This window comes from Pseudophryne corroboree, chromosome 4, assembly GCF_028390025.1.
Source record: "Pseudophryne corroboree isolate aPseCor3 chromosome 4, aPseCor3.hap2, whole genome shotgun sequence".
NCBI lineage: Eukaryota > Metazoa > Chordata > Amphibia > Anura > Myobatrachidae > Pseudophryne > Pseudophryne corroboree.
This window is the reverse complement of record NC_086447.1, coordinates 459,148,622-459,172,063: the sequence shown is the minus strand read 5'-3', so window position 1 is coordinate 459,172,063 and position 23,442 is coordinate 459,148,622.

The following is a 23,442-nucleotide window of genomic DNA, read 5'->3' as shown; positions in this document are numbered from 1 at the left end:
TTTTTCCAACTACCAGCAGAGGCATGCAGTTTATGTAAACAAACCCCTCAAATCCACCTACTGCTACTCCACATAATAGTCCAAATGGCACAGGGAATACTTCTCACTATGGCGCAGTGCCTATTTATCTAGATGGTACGGCAAATCATTTTTCACACGGCCCTGCACGTAGCAGTCCACATGCCAATAAGCAGACTGATGTTACAGTGCATAGCAGTCCACATGCCACTGTGCATGTTAGTCCAGATGGCATGGGTAATAATACTACACATGGCACTGTGTATACTTATCCAGATGGCACAGGGAATAATACTCCACATGGCACTGAGCATACTTATCCAGATGGCACTACTCACAACCGTCCACTGGGCAGCGATTCTTACAGACAGTTGTAAATACTTTTTTCTTCTTCATTGATGTTTTTGCAAATGTTCATGTGTATTCAGTACTTTACAGGCCTGTCAAGTGTCCGGCCCATACCTGGCCATTAGCGCAGCCACTTCTCCAGATAGGGGTGTAAGTTACGCTAAATGTACAAGCATTATGCCCTCTATTTATGTGCCTACAGTTGCAAATACTCTTTTTTTCTTCTTCTTTGATGTTTTTGCAAATGTTCATGTGTATTCAGCACTTTACAGGCCTGTCAATTGTCCAGCCCATACCTGGCCATTTCCTACACAAATTATGCTTCTATTTATGTGTCTAATGTCTACACACATTATGGCCTATTTATGTTCAAAAATTTAAGCATTTTAAACTGAAAAGATGTTACAGTATATTTAAAAAGATACATGTGAGGTAACACGTACATAACTTTTTTGAAACAATAAAACCAAAACTTTTGAAAAAAAACATCTGTGGGGGTCATTCCAAGTTGTTCGCTCGCTAGCAGTTTTTAGCAGCCGTGCAAACGCTAAGCCGCCTCCCTATGGGAGTGTGTTTTAGCTTAGCAGAAGTGCGAACGAAAGGATCGCAGAGTGGCTAAAAAAAAAATGTGCAGTTTCAGAGTAGCTCCAGACCTACTCCTAGCTTGCAATCACTTCAGACTGTTCTTTTCCGGATTTGATGTCACGAACATGCCCTGCGTTCGGCCAGCCATGCCTGCGTTTTTCCTGCCACGCCTGCGTTTTTCCAAACACTCCCTGAAAACGGTCATTTGACACCCAGAAATGCCCCTTTCCTGTCAATCACTCTGCGGCTGGCATTGCGACTGAAAAGCGTTTGTATCTCGCAAAAGTTGTGCAGGATACAGCAAGCAGCAACCAGGGTGATGGCAATGTCATTGCGCTTTAGTAGACACCGCCAGCGCCCCTTCAGTCTCCCAAAAGCGTTCTCCACCACCATCCTGGCCGAGCTAAAATTGTGGGTGAAATGCACTTGTTCCGGAGAGGGTGGGAGATGCTGTGTGAAGCCCTTGATCAGCCAATGCCCCAAAGGGTATGCCGCATCTCCAATAAGGTGCACCGGGATCTCCACTCCATCAACAAACTTTGATTTCTGTAATGGGAAATAAAAATGTATATATAGTATAGGTGGCATACATAATGTTCAGGACAATTATGGAATACCAACAATCTAATCCTGACATGGGTGAGATAAGTATCCAAAACCCTCCCACCCCTCCCCTACCGCCTAACCCTCCCTTTCCGCAGCCTAACCCTAGCCTAAACTTGCGATCCTGCAGCTGTTGTGGTACTAGACATGCCAGCATGCCCTGCCACAGTTGCAGCACCCCCAAATTGAAAATTTGTTGCAGGGGCATGCTGGGAGGTTTAGTTCCACATCAGCTATATTTTGACACCTCTGCTACACAAACGTAAGAGGCCAGCTCTATACCATAATTGCAATCTATTGTATTATGATTCTGCTGTGAAAAATATAACCCATCAAAAGAATTATATTTACCTCTCTCGGGAACAACCAGCCATGTTGGTTCTCCTCTGCAATCTGGAACAATTCAGAGTTGCCAAGTACCTGGGAGTCGTGAGCATGACCCGGCCAGCCAATGAAGACATCTGTGAAACTGAATAGTGTACATATTAGCTGTGTTTAACAATACACATCATGGGCCCAGCATATGAATCACATTTAAACACACCATACTACTTACCGATACTTATTGTCCACTACAGCCTGCAGGATGATGGGGTGCCAGCCTTTTCAGTTGTAGTAATCGGCTGGGTTGTCTCTGGGGGCAATAATTGGTATGAGGGTCCCATCTATGGCTCCAGCACACTGGGGATATTTACGTCGGTGGAAACCTTTTATAGTATCATCCAGCCGGGCACCTTGCGGTAAGTAGATAAAATGGTGGTAAAGGGTTTCCAGTAATGCCTGGGTCACTTCCCGCACTAGCACACACACCATCGATATGCCACCGAACAAGCAGGCGGCGGTGCGGTATTCCCCCGGGGTTGCATGGTCTTGCGGTAGTTGGTGTTTCCCCTGGTGAGTGCTGGAGTGAGAAGTTCCAGCAGGTAGTAAAACGTATGACGCGACATCCGAAAGTGTGCCATCCACTCCTCTGACTGATAAGCTTCCATGGTTGCCCAGAAAGCTTGTCCATGCCTGTGGACCCTGGCCCACAACAATCGATTAGTTGAGCTTGTAAATCTCAGGGTAGACGTAATGCTGGCCAAAATCAGGGCTCTCCTCCTGCGCAAATACCGGCGTAGAGTATTAGCCCTCTCCGCCAGAAATTGCTCCCTTCTCCTCTTGGCATAAGACTGTGCCAGGTAGCACAGTGCTAGCAGCTGCATCAGGCTCTCATTTGCTGTGTGAAACAGCAATAAGCCAGGAACTCCGGGCTACTCAGCAGTAACTCGTCGGCCATGGCTAATGCAATGCTGTGAGCAGTCACCACCCACTTTCATGACCTCATCTCTGTGTGCCATATAAACAGGCCATTTCTTATGACACACAAGTCTATTGCAGGACTGACACGGGTTCTGTCTGAAAGGGGTCGATCCGGGAATTATCCGGGTTAAATGTGCTGTGTGAAAGAGGGTAAGGGACTGTAACCCGGGTTTTTCCCAGTTTCACAAAACCGGGAAAAATCCGTGTTTTTGAGATTTTTCTGTCTGAAAGTGATATTAGTGTTTCTAAAGGTGCATACACACGGTGAGATATTGACTATCTCCGATTTTAACTTTGCGATTTCCCGTGAACTCCCCTGAGCCCTGAACCACTGATATTGACTATCTTTACTTGAGATTTTGACTTTGTGAGATTTTGACTAAGTTACAATTTTGACTATACTATGTACTAGATTGTACACAATATAGTCAGGATTGACTTGCCTGCACAGTCTAAGTATTCTTGTAATACCGAACCCACGAGAGCTTGCATCGGTATCGCAAGCTGTGTACTCACGGTGTGATTTGCACTAACTTTCATTACGATTTTGACTATATAGTCAAAATCGTAAGGTTACATTGCACCGTGTATATACACATTAAGAAACACATCACTGTAATGAAGACATAGACTAAACTTGTTTTTTTGTATTTTGTTGTTTTATCGCAACATACTGTATATGACATTTAACACAGAAGAATATTTTATGTATAGTACTTGGCTTTATGGATAACTATTCCCTTCTACTTATTATTGGTTTTTCATAATATTTTTAATTAGCTTGTTGCATTCCTATTTTTCTATAATGTACAGCTTTACTTATATTTTATACAACAAACTGCAGTTTATGTAGTTGATTTCCTACTTGTAGGATTTATTTAACTTTTAGTTTTATTATGTTGTGTATTCATATTTTGTATAGTGTGCTATTTTCTGTTACAAAAGAAACATTTAAATTTAAAGAATGGGGTACTGATGTCTTCTATGTTCTTTGCAGTATAATGTCTCATTTTTTTTATCATAACTTTTTAAAAGTAAGTGGTGTTTAATTTGCCCATTTTACTAGATTACTGCAAACAACCTGTGGACACTATTGCATATCTAGTTACTAAATATGTATTGCTGTGTATATATTAATACTAAAGTTACATTAGGCAATTCATATGTTGATGATGGTGATTAAATAGGCAGCATAACCTAGGAGGAAACTGACATTTTAAAAGTAACTATTCCACTCTTCTATACATGCATGAAATTCACATCATTATCTTGAAGTATTTCAACGTTTAAAGAGGGTTTTGTGTCTGCTAGATCTATATTTAATTATACTAGTGACAATTGCATGACAGGGCCCCTGACAGACTGAATATTAGCTATCTGTATTAGAGAAAGCTATTTTGTAACATTTTCAGCTTGAAAGGCTGTTTTAAGAGAATCAGTGTTCTGGGGGAAGGCACATTTACTTTACTTTATTCTCTCAACATAATGGGTTTCTTTATGGTGTAGTCACTTAATTTCAGGATAATGCTATATGAGAAAAGCTGATAATATTTTTAAATTACAAATTTTCTAATTTTAACAATACAAAATAAAGCAATACAATACAGGGGTGTGTGGTTCATCAAATCGACAGTATCTAGGTCGACAATGTTTAGGTCGACCACTATAGGTCGACAGTCACTAGGTCAACATGGATGGAAGGTCGACAGGGTTTCTAGGTCGACATGTGCTAGGTCGACAGGTCTAAAGGTCGACATGAGTTTTTTTTTTTGGGGTGTCGTTTTCTTCGTAGAGTGACCGGGATCCCAAATTAGTGCACCGCGTCCCCTCGCTTCGCTCGCCATGCTTCGGGCATGGTGCCTTCGCTCCGCTACCGCTTCGCTCGGCACAGATTACCGTTCCAATCGTAGTCCACGTGGTTCGTTAAGTATGAAAAAATGCAAAAAAAAGAAAAAAAATGTGAAAAACTCATGTCGCCCTTTAGACCTGTCGACCTAGCACATGTCGACCTAGAAACCCTGTCGACCTTCCATCCATGTCGACCTAGTGACTGTCGACCTATAGTGGTCGACCTAAACATTGTCGACCTAGATACTGTCGATCTTCAGACCGGATCCCAAAACAGGGACAGTCAACCACTAAAGCAGTAGAAATATTTAAAATAGAATTATACACAATGTTAAATACATATAAACACAGGCACATGCAGTAGAGCACTTCCTTTAATAGATAAACAACATAATCAACTGTAAACTAAACAAATATGTTGTGTTTGTGTTTAAAGGACACCTACTGTAAGAAAGGGAAAGGGTGTGTGTGTGTGTGTGTGTGTGTGGGGGGTGGGGGGTGGCGGGGGAGGTTTCACTTGGCTGTGAGAAATACGGGGATTGGTGTGGTGTCAGAGTAATCTCTGACTGCCTAGGCACAAGCATGTGCATTGTGGAAATATTGGAGATCCATGTTGTGGGAGAGCTTAAAACAAATGTACTGAAAGCTCCTGGGATAGAGGACCAAGAGAGGGTGGCAGTGGGACACCTACAGTAGGTCTGTTTCTTACTGTACAGTAATTCAAATTTTGGTATAGAAATTCAGGGGAACGTACAGTGCTGAAACCTTGCCATTCATAAGTAATCTATTGAGATAAAGCTATTCAAAATGAATTCACGGAGGGAAGTAACAAAGTGTTTCTTTCAGAGATATGTAAAAATATCTTCCTCTGGAATGGAAAATGTATTGCAAGTCACTCAGATACATGCATGAATCTGATTCATTTATTTAGTAAAGGTGAAAAGCGTGGATAGACCAGGTACAAAATACACGTTGAATGCGATGGGCATTTTGCTTCTTTTCAACCTTGAATACAATGTTATTATGTTACTATGTTAATAAAAAGGGATTGATTTTTTTTTTTTGGGGGGGGGTTGTATGGGGATGGAGGGGTAATCAGTTTAAAACTGTGGTTACTGCAATCCTAAATATTGTAAGTAATGTTGACTATTGGGTGGGCTGAGACAGAAGAGGTATGTTGTTTAAAGGAAATCTCCAAAATAGAGAGTATAAAGGCCAGATTGGAACTCTAACTCTAGCCATGTCAGGGTCTTTAAGAATATTTAGAAAACTAGTCCTGGGAAGACAAACTGCCCAAATCACCTATGAAGCGGACAAAAAACAACATCAGTTACACTTAGTGGCAATGCCTGGAATAATGTGATAAGTCTCATTTCAATTTCTATTATTCTACTATGCCAAGAGATCTAGCTTTGTTCTCTGAGCAAATCCATATATATATATATATATATATATAAAAATAAGAAGATCTGGGGGTAGTTTTCTTTATAGATAAAACTATAGATATAGGTAAGAAAGACTCCTAGATAATTAATCCTCTAAGCAAATTAAAATTTAGATTTTAGAAGATGTAGCTGGGTGTTAGGCACATGGAGGGGGAAAGCTTCTTTCCTGGTATAAGTGATAGCATCGCCATTGTTAACCCCATAATGAATTAGTATTTTGTACAGATTTGGATGTGACAGAAGAAGGGACCACAGGGTGAGTAACCCAGACTACCAAGAACCTCAGCTAGTGCTTAGTTCTATTTGGAATTGGTGAGCATCTGTTAACATTGTGTAATACAGAGTTTTATTCCATAACACCTGATAGAGAACTCCACAGAGGATTTAATCAGGATTACCCCTAACAATATACAAAGAGTTTATGCTGACTGTCTATTACATCTAATGTGGTTAATTAACAAAGACTCTATGTGCACCAACGTTATGGCCATCTAAAACTGCGCAGTATAGACTTTATGGGGAGATAATATTGATTGGTATAGTTTTCAATATAGATATATATGTATCTATTGACAGTGTCTGCTTCATATAGTATTGTTTCCGTATAAGTTGCCAATTGCAATTGTATCCAACTGTTCCTGCTTAATGCTAGTCATTTGGTTGCATTTAACATAACAGCATTGTCCTCCTCCAGGACAGAAAACTACTGAGACCACCAGTTGCAGTGTAATAAAATATCTTTATTTCTTTGTTGAACAATTAATTGTTGGAATATACTGCTGAACTAATTGCTATTAGGATTGATGTTGCAAATAGCAGATGTTTATTAAGGGCATCTTTGAAGCCTATTATTAGAAAATAAAGCAAAGTATTCATTTAAAGCAACATAACTATTGTCTGGAGTGCATTAAGAATACTCACCTCTCTGCGAAGATCAGGATGACTGAAATTAAAAAGGTACGGCTATCAGAATACACAGTGTACACACCATCACACTTACAAAGGGATTTATATTATAATCTAGCCAAGGGAGGATCACACTGGCATATGAGGACATGAGCCGGCATATGAAGACATAAGGGGGGTTCTAAACTATCATATAAGGACAAGAGTGGGCTCTGAGAATTTAGACATATAGAGGGGATTGACGGAGGGGACTCTGAGGACAGAAAAATATATGGCCCTCCATTTATAGTCACTTTCTAAATATGGTACAAAAAGAAAAAAGTTGGAATGCCCATGCTCCAGAGCATACTTTTATTCTGGGATGCTGTTACCATGTAAACATAATGACAACACTAGAATGTCCACAGTTATGATGTTATAAAATGTTAAAATGAAGCATCTGCAGATTGTCGATATGTTCCCATTGTTGATATGTGAAATGCCAACGTTCTGTAGAATGCAGACATTAGGGTTATAATGATCAAAGGGGAGAGAACTGCGCACTGACCACTATGGGGGTAATTCAGACCTGATTGTAGCAGCAAATTTGTTAGCAGTTGGGGAAAACCATGGTGGTCATTCTGAGTTGTTCGCTCGCTTGGAGTGTATTTTAGCTTAGCAGAAGTGCGAACGAAAGGATCGCACAGCGGCGGCAAAGATTTTTGTGCAGTTTTAGAGTAGCTCAATACCTACTCAGCGCTTACGATGACTTCAGACTATTCAGTTCCTGTTTTGACATTACAAACACGCCCTGCGTTCGCCCAGCCACGCCTGCGATTTTCCTGGCACGCCTGCGTTTTTTCGAACACTCCCTGAAAATGGTCAGTTGACACCCAGAAATGCCCAATTCATGTCAGTCACTCTGCGGCCAGCAGTACGACTGAAAAGCTTCGCTAGACCCTGTGTGAAACTACATCGGCCGTTGTAAAAGTACGCATGCGCAGAATTGCTGTCTTTTTGTCTCATCGCTGCACAGCGACCGAATGCAGCTAGCGATCAACTCGGAATGACCCCCTATGTGCACTGCAGGAGGGACAGATATAACATGTGCAGAGAGAGTTAGATTTGGGTGGGGTGTGTTCAAACTGAAATCTAATTTGCAGTGTAGAAATAAAGCAGCCAGTATTTACCCTGCACAGAAACAAAATAACCCACCCAAATCTAACTCTCTCTGGACATGTATGTTATATCTGCCCCCCCCCCCTCCCCGCAGTGCACATGGGCCCTCATTCTGAGTTGTTCGCTCGCAAGCTGCTTTTAGCAGCTTTGCACACGCTAAGCCGCCGCCTACTGGGAGTGAATCTTAGCTTATCAAAATTGCGAACGAAAAATTAGCAAAGTTGCGAATAGACACTTCTTAGCAGTTTCTGAGTAGCTCCACACTTACTCGGCAACTGCGATCAGTTCAGTCAGTTTCGTTCCTGGTTTGACGTCACAAACACTCCCAGCGTTCGGCCAGACACTCCTCCGTTTCTCCAGCCACTCCCGCGTTTTTCCCAGAAACTGTAGCGTTTTTTCGCGCACACCCATAAAACGGCCAGTTTCCGCCCAGAAAAACCCACTTCCTGTCAATCACATTACGATCACCAGAACGAAGTAAAAACCTCGTAATGCCGTGAGTAAAATACCTAACTGCATAGCAAATTTACTTGGCGCAGTCGCACTGCGGACATTGCGCATGCGCATTAGCGACTAATCGCTCCGTTGCGAAAAAAATATAACGAGCGAACAACTCGGAATGACCCCCATGGTTTTGCCCAACTATTAACAAATTTGCTGCTACGAGGTCTGAATTCCTCCCTATATTGGCAAGCTGCTGTACATACAAGGAACTCACCCTTGTTAATAGAAGCAATACATATATAATGGAGTACTGTGCTCAGCCTCTAAGATGGAAGTGCCACAGTGAAAATAGTGTGAAATGAAGAGGAATGAGCAAATATTCCAGAAAAATGTTACTAGTGTTAAAATGTATTCTTTATATCTCTGTACGCACAACCTATTATCTCTAACGTCCTAGAGGATGCTGGGGACTCCGTAAGGACCATGGGTGAAAGACGGGCTCCACAGGAGATAGGGCACTTTAAGAAAGCTTTGGATTCAGGGTGTGCACTGGCCCCTCCCTCTATGTCCCTCCTCCAGACCTCAGTTTTACACTGTGCCCAGAGCGAGATGGGTGCACTGCAGGGAGCTCCCCGGAGTTCTCTGCCTAGGAAGCATTTTTGTTTGGATTTTTTTCTACATTTTTACAGGGAGCACTGCTGGCAACAGGCTCCCTGCATTGAGGGACTGAGGAGAGAGGGGCAGACCTTCTTAATTGATAGGCTCTGCTTCCTCGGCTACTGGACACCATTAGCTCCAGAGGGGGTGAACACAGGTTCTTACTGGGCGTCCACTCCCTGAGCCGCGCCGCCGTTCTCCTCACAGAGCCAGAAGAAACGAAGTCAGAAGACGTCTCAGGCAGCAGAAGCCTTCAGAGCTTCACTGAGGTAACGCACAGCACTGCAGCTGTGCGTCATTGCTCCCATACACCTCACATACTCCGGTCACTGTAAGGGTGCAGGGCGCAGGGGGGGCGCCCTGGGCAGCAATATAACACCTGTCTTATGGCAAAAGACAATATACATGTACAGGTGGGCACTGTACATGTATATAAAAGAGCCCCCGCCATTTTTTAATAACTTTGAGCGGGACTGAAGCCCGCCGCCGAGGGGGCGAGGCTTCTCCCTCAGCACTCACCAGCGCCATTTTCTCTCCACAGCACCGCTGAGAGGAAGCTCCCCGGACTCTCCCCTGCTTACACACGGTGAAGGGGTGTTTAAAAGAGAAGGGGGGGACACATAATTGGCGGATAACTTATACTACAGTGCGGCTGGGGGAAAACATTTTGTGTTGGTCTCCAGGGTCATTGCGCTGGGGTGTGTGCTGGCATACTCTCTCTCTGTCTCTCCAAAGGGCCTTAAAGGGGATACTGTCTTCAGAAAAGAGTTTCCCTGTGTGTGTGTGAAGTGTGTCGGTACGCGTGTGTCAACATGTTTGATGAGGAAGGCTCGCTTAATGTGGAGGGGGAGTGCTTGAATGTCATATCGCCGTCGGCAGTGCCGACACAGGAATGGATGGATATGCTGAATGTCTTAAATGCAAATGTCAATCTATTGCATACAAGGTTAGACAAGGCTGAAGCTAGGGATCAGTCAGGTAGCCAGACCATGCCTGTCCTGTGGCGCCAGGACCTTCAGGGCCTCAATAGCACACCATATCCCAGATCGATGACACAGATACCGACACGGATACTGACTCTAGTGTCGACTATGAAGATGCAAAATTACAGCCAAAGGTGGCAAAAGGTATTCGGTACATGATTATTGCCATTAAAGAAGTTTTGCATATTACTGAGGAACCCCCTGTCCCTGACACGAGGGTACAGATGTATAAAGGGAAAAAGCCTGAGGTCACCTTTCCGTCCTCATTTGAGCTGAGCGAATTGTGCGAAAAGGCTTGGGAATCTCCAGATAGGAGACCACAAGTTCCCAAAAGGATTCTTGTGGCGTATCCTTTTCTACAAACGGATAGGATACGATGGGAATCTTCGCCTAAAGTAGACAAGGCGCTGACACGCTTATCCAAAAAGGTGGCACTGCCTTCGCAGGATACGGCTTCCCTCAAGGATCCTGCTGATCGCAGACAGGAAATTACCATGAAGCACATTTACACTCATTCCGGTACTATTGTTAGACCGGCTATGACGTCGGCCTGGGTTTGTAGTGCTGTTGTGGCATGGGCAGATTCCTTATCTACGGAGCTTGACACCTTAGATAGGGATGCCATTTTAATGACCATAGAGCATATCAGGGAGGCTGCCTTGTATATGAGAGATGCTCAAAGAGACATTTGTTTACTAAGCTCGAGAATAAACGCTATGTCTATTTCTGCTATGCGGCTCTTGTGGACCCGACAGTGGACGGGAGACGCCGATTCAAAGCGGCATATGGAGTCCTTGCCTTACAAGGGGGAGGAGTTGTTTGGAGACGGCCTCTCGGACCTTGTCTCTACTGCTACGGCTGGTAAGTCAAATTTCTTACCTTATGTCCCCCCGCAGCATACAAAAAAGGCACCTCATTATCAAATGCAGTCCTTTCGTTCCAATAAGAGCATGAAGGTACGGGGATCGTCCTTTGTTGCCAGAGGAAAAGGCAAAGAAAAAAGGCTGCACACAGCTAGTTCCCAGGAGCAGAAGTCCTCCCCTGCATCTGCAAAGTCCACCGCATGACGCTGGGGCTTCCCGGGAGGAGGCAGATCTAGTGGGGGCTCGTCTTCGGTGTTTCAGCCACGTCTGGGTTCGCTCGCAGGTGGATCCCTGGGTATTAGAGATTGTTTCTCTGGGATACAGGCTGGAATTCTAAGACTTGCCTCCTCGCAGGTTTTTCAAATCGGCTATGCCGGCTTCCCCTTCAGCTAGTGTTGGCAGCAATCCAAAAATTATATATTCAACAGGTGATTATCAGAGTTCCTCATCTCCAGCAGGGAGAGGGATATTACTCAACCCTGTCTGTGGTCCCGAAACCAGACGGTTCGGTCAGACCCATTTTAAATCTAAAATCCCTGAACCTGTACTTGAAGAGGTTCAAGTTCAAAATGGAATCACTCAGGGCGGTCATCGCCAGCCTGGAGGGGGGGATTGGATGGTGTCCCTGGACATAAAGGATGCTTACCTTCATGTTCCGATATTCCCCCCTCACCAGGCGTTCCTGAGATTTGCAGTGCAGGACTGTCACTACCAATTTCAGATGTTGCCGTTTGGGCTTTCCATGGCCCGAGAATTTTCACCAAGGTAATGGCAGAAATGATGGTGCTCCTGCGCAGGCAGGGTGTCACAATTATCCCATACTTGGACGATCTCCTCATAAAGGCGAGATCTCTGGAGAAGTTGCTGGACAGCGTGTCTCTGTCCATGAAGACGTTGCAGTTACACGGCTGGATTCTCAATATACCGAAGTCCCAGCTAGTCCCTACAATGCGTCTGACCTTTTTGGGCCTGATTCTGGACACAGACCAGAAAAAGGTTTTTCTTCCGATCGAAAAGGTTCAGGAGCTCATAGCCCTGCTCAGGAACCTATTGAAGCCAAAAAAGGTTTCAGTGCATCATTGCACACGGGTTCTGGGGAAGATGGTAGCTTCATACGAGGCCATCCCCTTCGGCAGGTTCCATGCTAGGACTTTTCAATGGGACCTCTTGGACAAGTGGTCAGGGTCCCATTTACAAATGCATCAAAGGATCACCCTGTCTCCCAGGACCAGGGTATCTCTCCTGTGGTGGCTGCACAGTGCTCACCTACTAGAAGGTCGCAGATTCGACATCCAGGACTGGGTCCTGGTGACCACGGACGCAAGCCTCCGAGGCTGGGGAGCAGTCACACTTGGAAGAAATTTCCACGGTCTCTGGTCAAATCTAGAGACTTGTCTCCACATCAACGTCCTGGAGTTGGGAGCCATATACAACGCCCTGCGTCAAGCGGAGGAATTTCTTCGGGAAAAACCGACTCTGATTCAGTCAGACAATGTCACGGCAGTGGCTCATGTAAACCGCCAAGGCGGAACGCGAAGCAGAGTGGCCATGGCAGAAGCGACCAGGATTCTACGCTGGGCGGAAGGCCATGTAAGCGCACTATCAGCAGTGTTCATCTGGGAGGCGGATTTCCTCAGCAGGCACGACCTGCAACCGGGAGAGTGGGGACTTCATCAAGAAGTCTTCGCACAGATCACGGGTCGGTGGGGGCTGCCTCAAATAGACATGATGGCGTCCCGTCTCAACAAAAAGCTAAAGCGATATTGTGCCAGGTCAAGGGACCCTCAGGCGGTAGCGGTAGACGCTCTGGTGACACCTTGGGTGCTCAGATCGGTCTATGTGTTTCCTCCTCTTCCTCTCATACCCAAGGTGTTGAGAATAATAAGAATAAGCAGGGTCAGAACAATCCTCATTGTTCCAGATTGGCCACGGAGGACTTGGTATCCGGAGCTGCAAGAGTTGCTCACAGAAGATCCGTGGCCTCTTCATCTAAGGCAGGACCTGCTGCAGCAGGGGCCCTGTCTGTTCCAAGACTTACCGCGGCTGCGTTTGATGGCATGGCGGTTGAACGCCGGATCCTAGCAGAAAAAGGGATTCCGGAGGAGGTCATTACTACCCTGATCAAGGCTAGGAAAGACGTGACGTCGAAACATTATCACCGTATATGGCGAAAATATGTTTCTTGGTGTGAGGCCAGAGCTGCTCCTACGGAGGAGTTCCAGTTGGGCCGTCTGCTTCACTTCCTTCAAACGGGAGTGAATTTGGGCCTAAAATTAGGGTCCATAAAGGTTCAAATTTCGGCCTTATCCATTTTCTTTCAAAGAGAATTGGCTTCTCTTCCTGAAGTACAGACTTTTGTGAAGGGCATGCTGCATATTCAGCCTCCCTTTGTACCTCCGGTGGCGCCTTGGGACCTTAACGTGGTATTAAGTTTCCTCAAGTCACCTTGGTTTGAACCACTCAAAAGAGTGGAGTTGAAATACCTCACTTGGAAAGTGGTCATGTTGTTGGCCTTAGCTTCTGCAAGGCGGGTTTCGGAATTGGCGGCTTTATCATATAAAAGCCCATACCTGATTTTTCACGTGGATAGGGCAGAGTTGAGGACTGGATGTGGTCAGGGCTTTGAAGATTTATGTGACCAGAACAGCTAGGATCAGGAAGACCGAAGCTCTATTTGTTCTGTATGAGGCCAACAAGGTTGGCGCTCCTGCTTCAAAGCAGACTATTGCTCGCTGGATCTGTAACACGATTCAGCAGGCGCATTCTTCGGCAGGATTGCCATTGCCTAAATCGGTTAAGGCCCATTCCACTAGGAAGGTGGGCTCCTCTTGGGCAGCTGCCCGAGGGGTCTCGGCACTACAACTGTGCCGAGCTGCTACTTGGTCGGGGTCAAACACCTTTGCAAAGTTCTATAAGTTTGATACCCTGGCTGAGGAGGACCTCATGTTTGCTCAATCAGTGCTGCAGAGTCATCCGCACTCTCCCGCCCGTTTGGGAGCTTTGGTATAATTCCCATGGTCCTTACGGAGTCCCCAGCACCCTTTAGGACGTTAGAGAAAATAAGATTTTACTTACCGGTAAATCTATTTCTCGTAGTCCGTAGAGGATGCTGGGCGCCCATCCCAAGTGCGGACTTCTTCTGCAAGACTTGTATATAGTTATTGCTTACATAAGGGTTATGTTATAGTTGATCGGGTTTGGACCGAGGCTATGTTATTGTTCATACTGTTAACTGGGTAGTTTTATCACAAGTTATACGGTGTGATTGGTGTGGCTGGTATGAATCTTGCCCTTAGATTTACATAAATCCTTTCCTCGTACTGTTCATCTCCTCTGGGCACAGTTTCTCTAACTGAGGTCTGGAGGAGGGACATAGAGGGAGGAGCCAGTGCACACCCAGAATCCAAAGCTTTCTTAAAGTGCCCTACATCCTGCGGAGCCCGTCTATCCCCCATGGTCCTTACGGAGTCCCCAGCATCCTCTACGGACTACGAGAAATAGATTTACCGGTAAGTAAAATCTTATTATGTCTTGGTTAATGTTAGGCTGCAAGGGGAAGCATAGAGTCAGTTTATGGACTGAGCATTAGTGTTAAGTTTAGGGTGCAGGTTATGATTAGAGATAGGACTTCGTATACTCACAACCAGAATGGCTGGATCAGATTACACCACCAGACCCAGAAGACGCCACTGCCCTGTCCTACTGGAGCTGAACAGAGGTAAGTGATTGCTGCACTGCTGGGACTCACTGTTTTCTTGACATTTTTTGCATGTTGACATTTCATTATTGGCAACATGCTGAATGTCGGCATGGTAAATGTCAATGTGCTAAACATGTCAGCAGAATGAAAGTTAACATTAGGGTTACATTGACATGCTGAATGTTGACAAAACATACTGAACCCAATATTCTTCATACTGTCTGATGTTTCCAAAATTCCTGAACATAATCAGCATGCAATGCAAATGTCATGCAGCTGTGTGATTTTTGTCAACTGCACATGCGTGAAAAAAATCTGAAAACTCCTACAGCGCATGCTTTACAGAGTGTACTTACAGTGGTGCTGGTGCTATTGGGACAGATGGTATCAGAAAGTGGCATTAATGTGCTGGGCATTCCTGGGCAGTGACTGGTCTTGTTAGAGGGCGTTTTATGGGAGTGTTGTGGGCATGTCAGTGCAAAAGCCTGTGTTTACAGCAACACAACCATAAACATAGGAGGCTGTGGTCAGTTGGAGACTTAAGGGTATATGTACTAAGCAGCGAAAAGAGCGGAGAAGTGAGCCAGTGGAGAAGTTGCCTATGGCAACCAATAAGCATTTAAGTAACATTTATACTTTGCATATTTTCAAATTATACAGGGCAGCTGATTGGTTGCCACGAGCAACTTCTTCACTGGCTCATTTCTCCACGCTTATCACTGCTTAGTACATTTCCCCCATAGTACCTGCCATAGTGCTGGTGCAAGTTTCAGTGTACAGTAAGTTGTCTTGGGTTTTTTTTATGTTGTCTTGGTCATCTTTAAAGTGTGTCTTGTTTTTGTCCTGTGTGACTTAAAGTCTGGTCTTGTCATTATTGTGAGTGTCTGTAGTGTGTGAGTGTGTTGTGTGTATGTGAGGTGGTGGTGGAGTTTTTTTTCTTTCTTTTATATATCTGTAGGCCTAATTCAGACCTGATCGCAGCAGCAAATTTGTTAGCTAATGGGCAAAAACAGTAGGGGTCATTCCGAGTTTTTCGCTAGCTGTTTTCGGTCGCAGCGCAGCATTCAGGCAAAAAAGCGGCACTTCTGCACATGCATAGGCAGCGCAATGCGCACGCGCGATGTACATTCACAACAGCCTAAGTAGTTTCACACAGGCTCTAGCGAAGCTTTGCAGTCGCACTGCTGACCGCATAGTGATTGACATAAAGTGGGCGTTTCTGGGTGTGAACTGACCGTTTTCAGGGAGTGATCGTAAAAACGCAGGCGTGCCTGGAAAAATGCAGGCATGGTTGGCCAAATGCAGGGCGTGTTTGTGACGTCAAAACAGGAACTGAATGGTCTGAAGTGATCACAGGCGCTGAGTAGGTCTGGAGCTACTCTGAAACTGCTCAAAAATATTTTGCAGCCGCTCTGCGATCCTTTCGTTAGCACTTCTGCTAAGCTAAAATACACTCCCAGAGGGAGGGCTAAGCGTTTGCACGACTGCTAGCGAGTGAACAACTCAGAATGACCCCCTATGTGCACTGCAGGTGGGCCAGATATAACATGTGCAGAGAGAGTTAGATTTGAGTGGGATGTGTTCAAACTGAAATCTAAATTGCATTGTAAAAATAAAGCAGCCAGTATTTACCCTGCACAGAAACAATATAACCCATGTAATGTGTCATAGCTCTTGGATTCTTTAGATACTGCTCGGGACCCTGGGTATGAGCTGAAACGTACAGAAAGGCTTGATGTTAGTCTGACTCACAGGTTAACGGAAGCATAGGCACCCTAGGGAGACCTACAGTAGGAACCATGGACTGGTGATATGTAAGGAAACTGAAATGGGACCAGAGGAATCAACCAGAACACAAGGGGCCCCTAGCATAGTAAACAACTAAGGCCAGCTAGGCTAGTGACACACTCCAGAAGATAGGTGACACCATGGAACTCAAAAGAGCATGGGTGGGGGCATCCCTAGTCACAACAGTAACAGCTGCCCCTGCCTGCCTAATTTTATTATTTGTATTGGTTAGCTATAAGCCCTCATTTGATGATAGCCAGTTTAATAGAGTAATAAAAAATCCAATACATTTGCCATTTACAGTTCATTCAAGATGGCATATGGTAAGGTACAGTGGAAATATTTTACAGTTACTGGTACATTTCGGGCTGACAGTACCAACACAAGCAACCAAGTGCTGCCCCCAAACAAGTGCCACCCCTAGGCATGTGCCTCATGTGCCTAATGGGAAATTCACCACTGGTACTGGCAATACGGAACCAGGACTCAAATCAGGAATCAGAGTCTAATGTAGTAACTTGAGGAAGCTAAATCCCTGGTACTAAGACCTGGCCCTGGAGCACAATGAGGATCTCAGAACAGAGAAGCAGAGGAGGTTATACAGCATTAGGGCACTAGAGTGTACAGACCCAACCCTGGACTCCAGCCCTGGAACCTGCACCTTTTTCTGCCAGCCTGGACAATAACACACAGTACAGGGAAACCAATTTAGAGTCAGCAAAGGCAATGCCGTAAACCTGAGTGAACCACAAAGTACTTGCGAGCACAAACCAAGAAAATAGCCGGAGCAGACAGAATCCAGAAGAATGATATTTGGTGAAACACAGCAGCAGGTGGAATAAACCGCAGGTACACCAACTAGGCAGGCAGTGAATTGGCTGAGAGCAGGTCTGCGTGCAGTGTGGAAACCACAGTGCTGGTGGATGATATACAGTACAGCGGCACAATACAGTTCACTGAATGCTGGCTGCATGGAGGCGGCAACGCTGATAGATGGAAGTAACCGTGGCAGGCGATAGTCAGGTAACGGCAGTAGACCAGTAAGTCTGTGTGCAGATTGGAAGCTGTGGTGCTGACAATTGGTAACACAGCGATGATGGTAATAGCTGTAATTCTCAGAAGGGCAGAGTATACACTGGAATCACGATCACAGGGCATACAGAGATGAGTCCTTGGCCCTGGAACAATCCTTGGGAGGAACACAGTTGTTCAGACAATGGACTGATCCCAAATGCTGGTAGATATAGGGAGTGGTGTTAGATTCTTCAGGCTGACTAGGTGAAATGAATCACTGAGCAAGTCTGAGAGGAGGTCTGGATACAGAAATGAATGTTTAACCCTGTATGGGCAGCTATGTCCTTAATTTGTGACATCATGGAAGAGGAGACTAAGAGCTGGAGGGCTGAGGTGATTGAGTCAGATGTGGAGGAGGTGTCTGTGCAGCATCCTGTGGTTGACACAGAGTGGATGATGGGAAGGAGGATGATAATGATGTGTCTGTGCCCATGGGCAAGACCAGGTTTTGCTGCAATATGTGGTTCACTTATGAGAATTTAGCCCTGGTCAAAGGAGACATGTTGCATTATGGCTTCAAAACAAGTAGCCAGAAGAAGGGCACTTTCTGTTGTGTCAAATTTGTTTATTTTTTGGACAGACACTGCAATTGGTCATTCTTCTGTGTGTAACCTTGCCTCGCATTTCCTCCATTCACTCATACTGACGTAATATTTTCTGTACTTCCACAGAGTATTGAGCCTCAGTCCCCAGCAATTGAACCTGTGGAAACACAAAAAAACATTCATCTTAACCTGGATTCCGAGCATACCACCACATCCTCAAACTCTAAGGCCACCCAGTCCGGACTTACAGGAGCATGCAACGCAAACAGGTGCTGATGCAGCCTCTGTCTTCCTAAACTCCATGACAACATTCCATGACCGGCACGTGGCACTATTAGACAGACAAATGTTGCACTTGTCACAAATATCACACAATTTACGTCAACATGACATTATATCTGAAATAAAAGCCAATTTCTTGCTTTTAAATTAAAATGTAAGTAGTCTAACTGAAAATGTCAGAAATGTAGACATATCACCAATAGTAGTCTAACCCCTCACCTACACTAAATGCCACCTAGGTGTGGGGCCGCACTGGAGGTCCTTACTACCCTTTATCCTCCCCTAGCCACCCACCTAAAAGGAGACAATTACAATAAATTGATCAAATATGTTATACAGTTTAAATATTATGTTGTCAACTATTTCTTAAGCATTTATTTATATTCTTTAACAAAAGCAATTAATATTGTGTTGTTTTGTTATTCTAAAAAATATTTACAATATTAGTACGCTGATTATAAAGTATTGTTTTTCTAGTATGCTGATTCTAAAGCATTGTTTATATTCTGCTGCTCAGAAAGTATTATTATCCCAGTATGCAGATTTTAAAACATTTAAGGTATTTTTGGTATGTTTCTTTGTTAAATGTTACTATTTTTGTATAAAGATTTGTATTTGTATTTTGTAATGCATATTGATTTACTGCCAAAAACATTCTTTGTTAAATTTCTTAGCTGTACACAAATACAGTACATACAGTGCAGTATGTTTCATTGCTATTTCTATGGTATCAAAAATGCAGTTCTTTTCATTTGTGATTGAGGTTTATTTCAGGCTTATTTTACAAACGTAAACACCACTTTAATGTGAAGTCACTAACAGTATTCAGTATGCGGGTGAAAAAAAAAAATCAAACCTGCTAAAATCCAGTTTAATGTTTCCTTGCAATTAATTTACAGTATAAATCTTGGGGTACGGTGTAGGTAGACACCATAAGGTAGACAGTCAACAGGTTGAGAGGGTCAAATGGTTGACAGTCAAAAGGTCAACAGGGTCAAAAGGTCAGCACAGCAAAGTCTTTTGTGTTATTTAGTGTTTTTAAACATATGATCCCTCAGTATATATGGACCTTCAGTAGTTAGCCCCCAGTAGTTATGCCCCCTTACTAGTTATGCACCCTCAGTATATATGCCCCCAGAAGGTATGCCCCCTTAGTAGTTATGCCCCCTTAGTAAGTATGCCCCCATAGTAGTTATGACCCCTCAGTATATATGCCCCCTCAGTAGTTAGACCCCCAGAAAGTATGCCCCCTTAGTAGTTCCCCCCCTCAGTATATATGCCCCCTCACTAGTTAGCCCCCAGAAGGTATGTCCCCTTATTAGGTATGTGCCGCTTACACACACAAAAAAAACAAAACACAATACTCACCAAGCCCCGCTACTGCCTCCAACCACCGCCGTCCTCCCTTGCCGCCTGCTCATGACGTCTCTCCCATAGTGCACAGAGCACACTACCAGAGCTCTTGAGCTCCAGCCTCCGGTTACTGCTGTAGGGAAAGAAATGGGCGACTGCTGGTAACACAATCTCAGCGGGCGGCCGGCATCTCCCTGCTCGCCGACTCCTGGGTTAGGCGAGCCGGAGGAGGCGGAACTGGCTCCAAATGGAACTTCCTGCTCACTTTAACCTCTGCCGACAGGGGTGAGGTAAGTATACTTACTTTCCCCACCAACCTCCCCAACCCTCCCTCCCTGACTTTTTGACCCTGTCAACTTTTTGACTGTCGACCCTATGGTGTCAACCTATTGACTGTCGGCCTTGTAACTGTCTATTAACCACCTCCCTAATATTGATCACAAGCAATTACTGTATTTAACTGTAAACATAATGCACTTTAAAAGTAGTATATATTGTTTTTGTGTACTTTTAATGGCTTACAAATGTCTTAATACCTTGACATAATGTATTAGTGAAAGTGTATGGGCTAAATACAGTCACATACTTTGTTCTTTCAGATCTGCAAACACACATTTTAGTATGGACTAAATTATTTGCACCTGGACTGCAATCTTTCAGTTTTAAAGCCATCACCCTTCTTGATGACCCTGGGATAAGTAGTTTACCACAGGCGAGGAAAACATTCAGTATGAGAGAAAGCAAGACACACATAAATTAATACTTTCTTGAATTGGTTCATTGTGCATGATCCTGAGTAATTTGTTCAAATTAAAAAAAGGGGAAAAAGCAATATTGTGTAATATACTATTACTTACTGTAAAGTAGATGGCTATCACTAATGAAGTAATCTGCCTCCCACTCTCTGTGCTCACAGATTTGCCAGATGAAGCCAGTAGCCCTGCCTACTGACTGTGGGTTGCATAATCTGGTGGGGTGGTTGATGAAGACACAGATTATGCAATACGCAGCAACAGTGCACAATGTCACAGATTTTATCAATACAATACAGCATAGTCCCTCCAGATCTAGCATGACAATGTAACCTAGGTTTTTATAGCCCAACTATATGTTCTATCACAGATTTAGTGGACTGATGTGCATCATTACACTTGCACTCTGCAGGACTGTCAGGAAGCAACAATGGAGTCAGAAGCCAGGAGAACCATCCATAGCCTGAGTCCCCTGTAATGCAAAAATAAGAATTTATTTGAAAATTAACAAGATAACATTTGCAGGTGTTTAATGAGGAAGTTACCAGAGGAATGTGTACTTATCAATCAGCCATCCCTCCAGCATTTGTCCCACCTCAAACTTTGCACAAAGATACGACTGACTGAGGGTAAAGGAATCAAGGCATGAGCCAGGATAGCCAACCACAATGCTCATGAATGAGTCTTTGGTTTGCTTCAGAAACCACTTGCTCATTGGTAGAATAACTGTGGTGGCAATTTAAGAACACATGTGCTCTTGCCCTAAGTGGTCTCAGCTCAATGTGCATTCAGTCTATAGCACTTAGGACAATTGGCATGCCTTTAAAAAGCTAAACTGACATCATGTCACTGGGACTCCTGGCTAGGGAAGCAGATATAGGTGCTGGATAGGGTCTTGAGTGCAGAAATTATATATTTTTTTTATTACAATGGTTTTCACATGCTGCTATTTGGATCTGGTGGATTGAGGTGTGCTTTTTGGCGCAATTTAGGAAAAAAAAGGAGCAAATTGGCAAAAATCATACTTTAGGAAATCTCCCCCAGCTGTTCACCTCAGTCTTTCAGTGAGCCATTGATGACTATTGCCTGTGGGTTGCTACCGCTCTATTAAATGTGTAGCTTTATAACAGCAGTGGTGGTTCCCAGCACTTCATTGACACCTTCAGACATTGTGCTTATTGGTTCCCACTATTATGGGCAGTGGCATCACACCTCGCAGCACCTACTGTACCTGCTGGCACTGTATTTATCAGACCTGTGTGCTGCAAGCTGTGCATACAACATCTTAGAGTGCATCGGTCGCAGATCATTCGATTGTCACAGTCCAGATTAATTCTATGATTGCACAGAATGGCCATGGGAACTGAGACACTGACACCATGTGTTCAGCATATGTCTCAGTCACAGGCTGAGATGCCCCAAAAACAGTCATGACAAACCTAGGTTTTTTGCTGCCACTCCCTGCTACCTTAACCAAATGGTCCCTGACTGTCAACCACTTTGAAAATAAATCTTTTTTGTGACTTCTGTAGCTAGTGAATAGTTGCACGTGTGCACTGTGGCCGTGACGTAGCATGCACGGTCGGCCGATAATCACTCAACTCCATAAATATCAATATTGCATACAAATCTGAATCAGGAGAGGACCTACAGTATGTTCGGACTAAGGTGCTTTTTCGGGTCTGGGACTCAGGGTCGACAACAAAAAGGTCGACACACCTTAGGTCGACACCAATTGGTTGACACACCTTAGGTCGACATGGACAAAAGGTCGACAGGAACAAGGTCGACATGGAAAAAGGTCGACATGAGTTTTTAATGTTTTTTTTGTGTCGTTTTCTTCGTAGAGTGACCGGGAACCCCAATTAGTGCACCGCGTCCCCGCGCATGGCTCGCTTCGCTTGCCATGCTTCGGGCATGGTGCCTTCGCTCCGCTCGGCACAGATTACCGTTCCAATCGTAGTCCACGTGGATCGTTAAGTATGAAAAGGTTCCAAAAAAAGAAAAAAACATAAAAAACTTGCGTCGACCTTTTTCCATGTCGACCTTTTTCCATGTCGACCTTTTGTCCATGTCGACCTAAGGTGTGTCGACCAATTGGTGTCGACCTAAGGTGTGTCGACCTTTTTGTTGTCGACCTGGAGTCCGGATACCGCTTTTTCACCATGTGTTTAAGTACTTTACATTTATAGTGACCACTGCTGTATCTCATCTTTAGGCAAAACCAGTGTTTTTATATTTCTTTTTCCCACTCCTAAGAGCTATTATTATTACTACTTTTCATAAAAAAAAATTTTATGCACTTTACTTTAATCTGACAATGTATATAGCACCACCTAACTTGTGGTGTTAGGATTGTGTTTTAAGCCTGCATGCATCCCTATTGTTAGCGCACAGAGACACAGAACAGAATCGGATGCACGATCTCTGGAATTCCGTTGGCATTCCTATAAGGTAATGGGGAATGGCTGAACAGATGCGGGCATGTCATGGGTTTGTTGGTGTAAGTGGCTGTATCCAAAGAGGTACCACTGCTCACACAGGACTCCATACTCAGACTGAGAAACTGCACGGGTGGTGCAACAATGGTGCTTCGCCGCAAGACACTGCAGGTGAGCTCCTCAGTATTAATTAAATCGGCCACAGCATTAGCATAAGATGCAGTTGGGCACATGTCTGTGTGCGACTCAGCATCAGCCCCTGTGACATGATACTCAAAGCTGCAGATCTCCCTGTTATAGTGTTTCCATCCCAGCCAAGTCAGTCATCACTGCACAGCCTTTCCCTG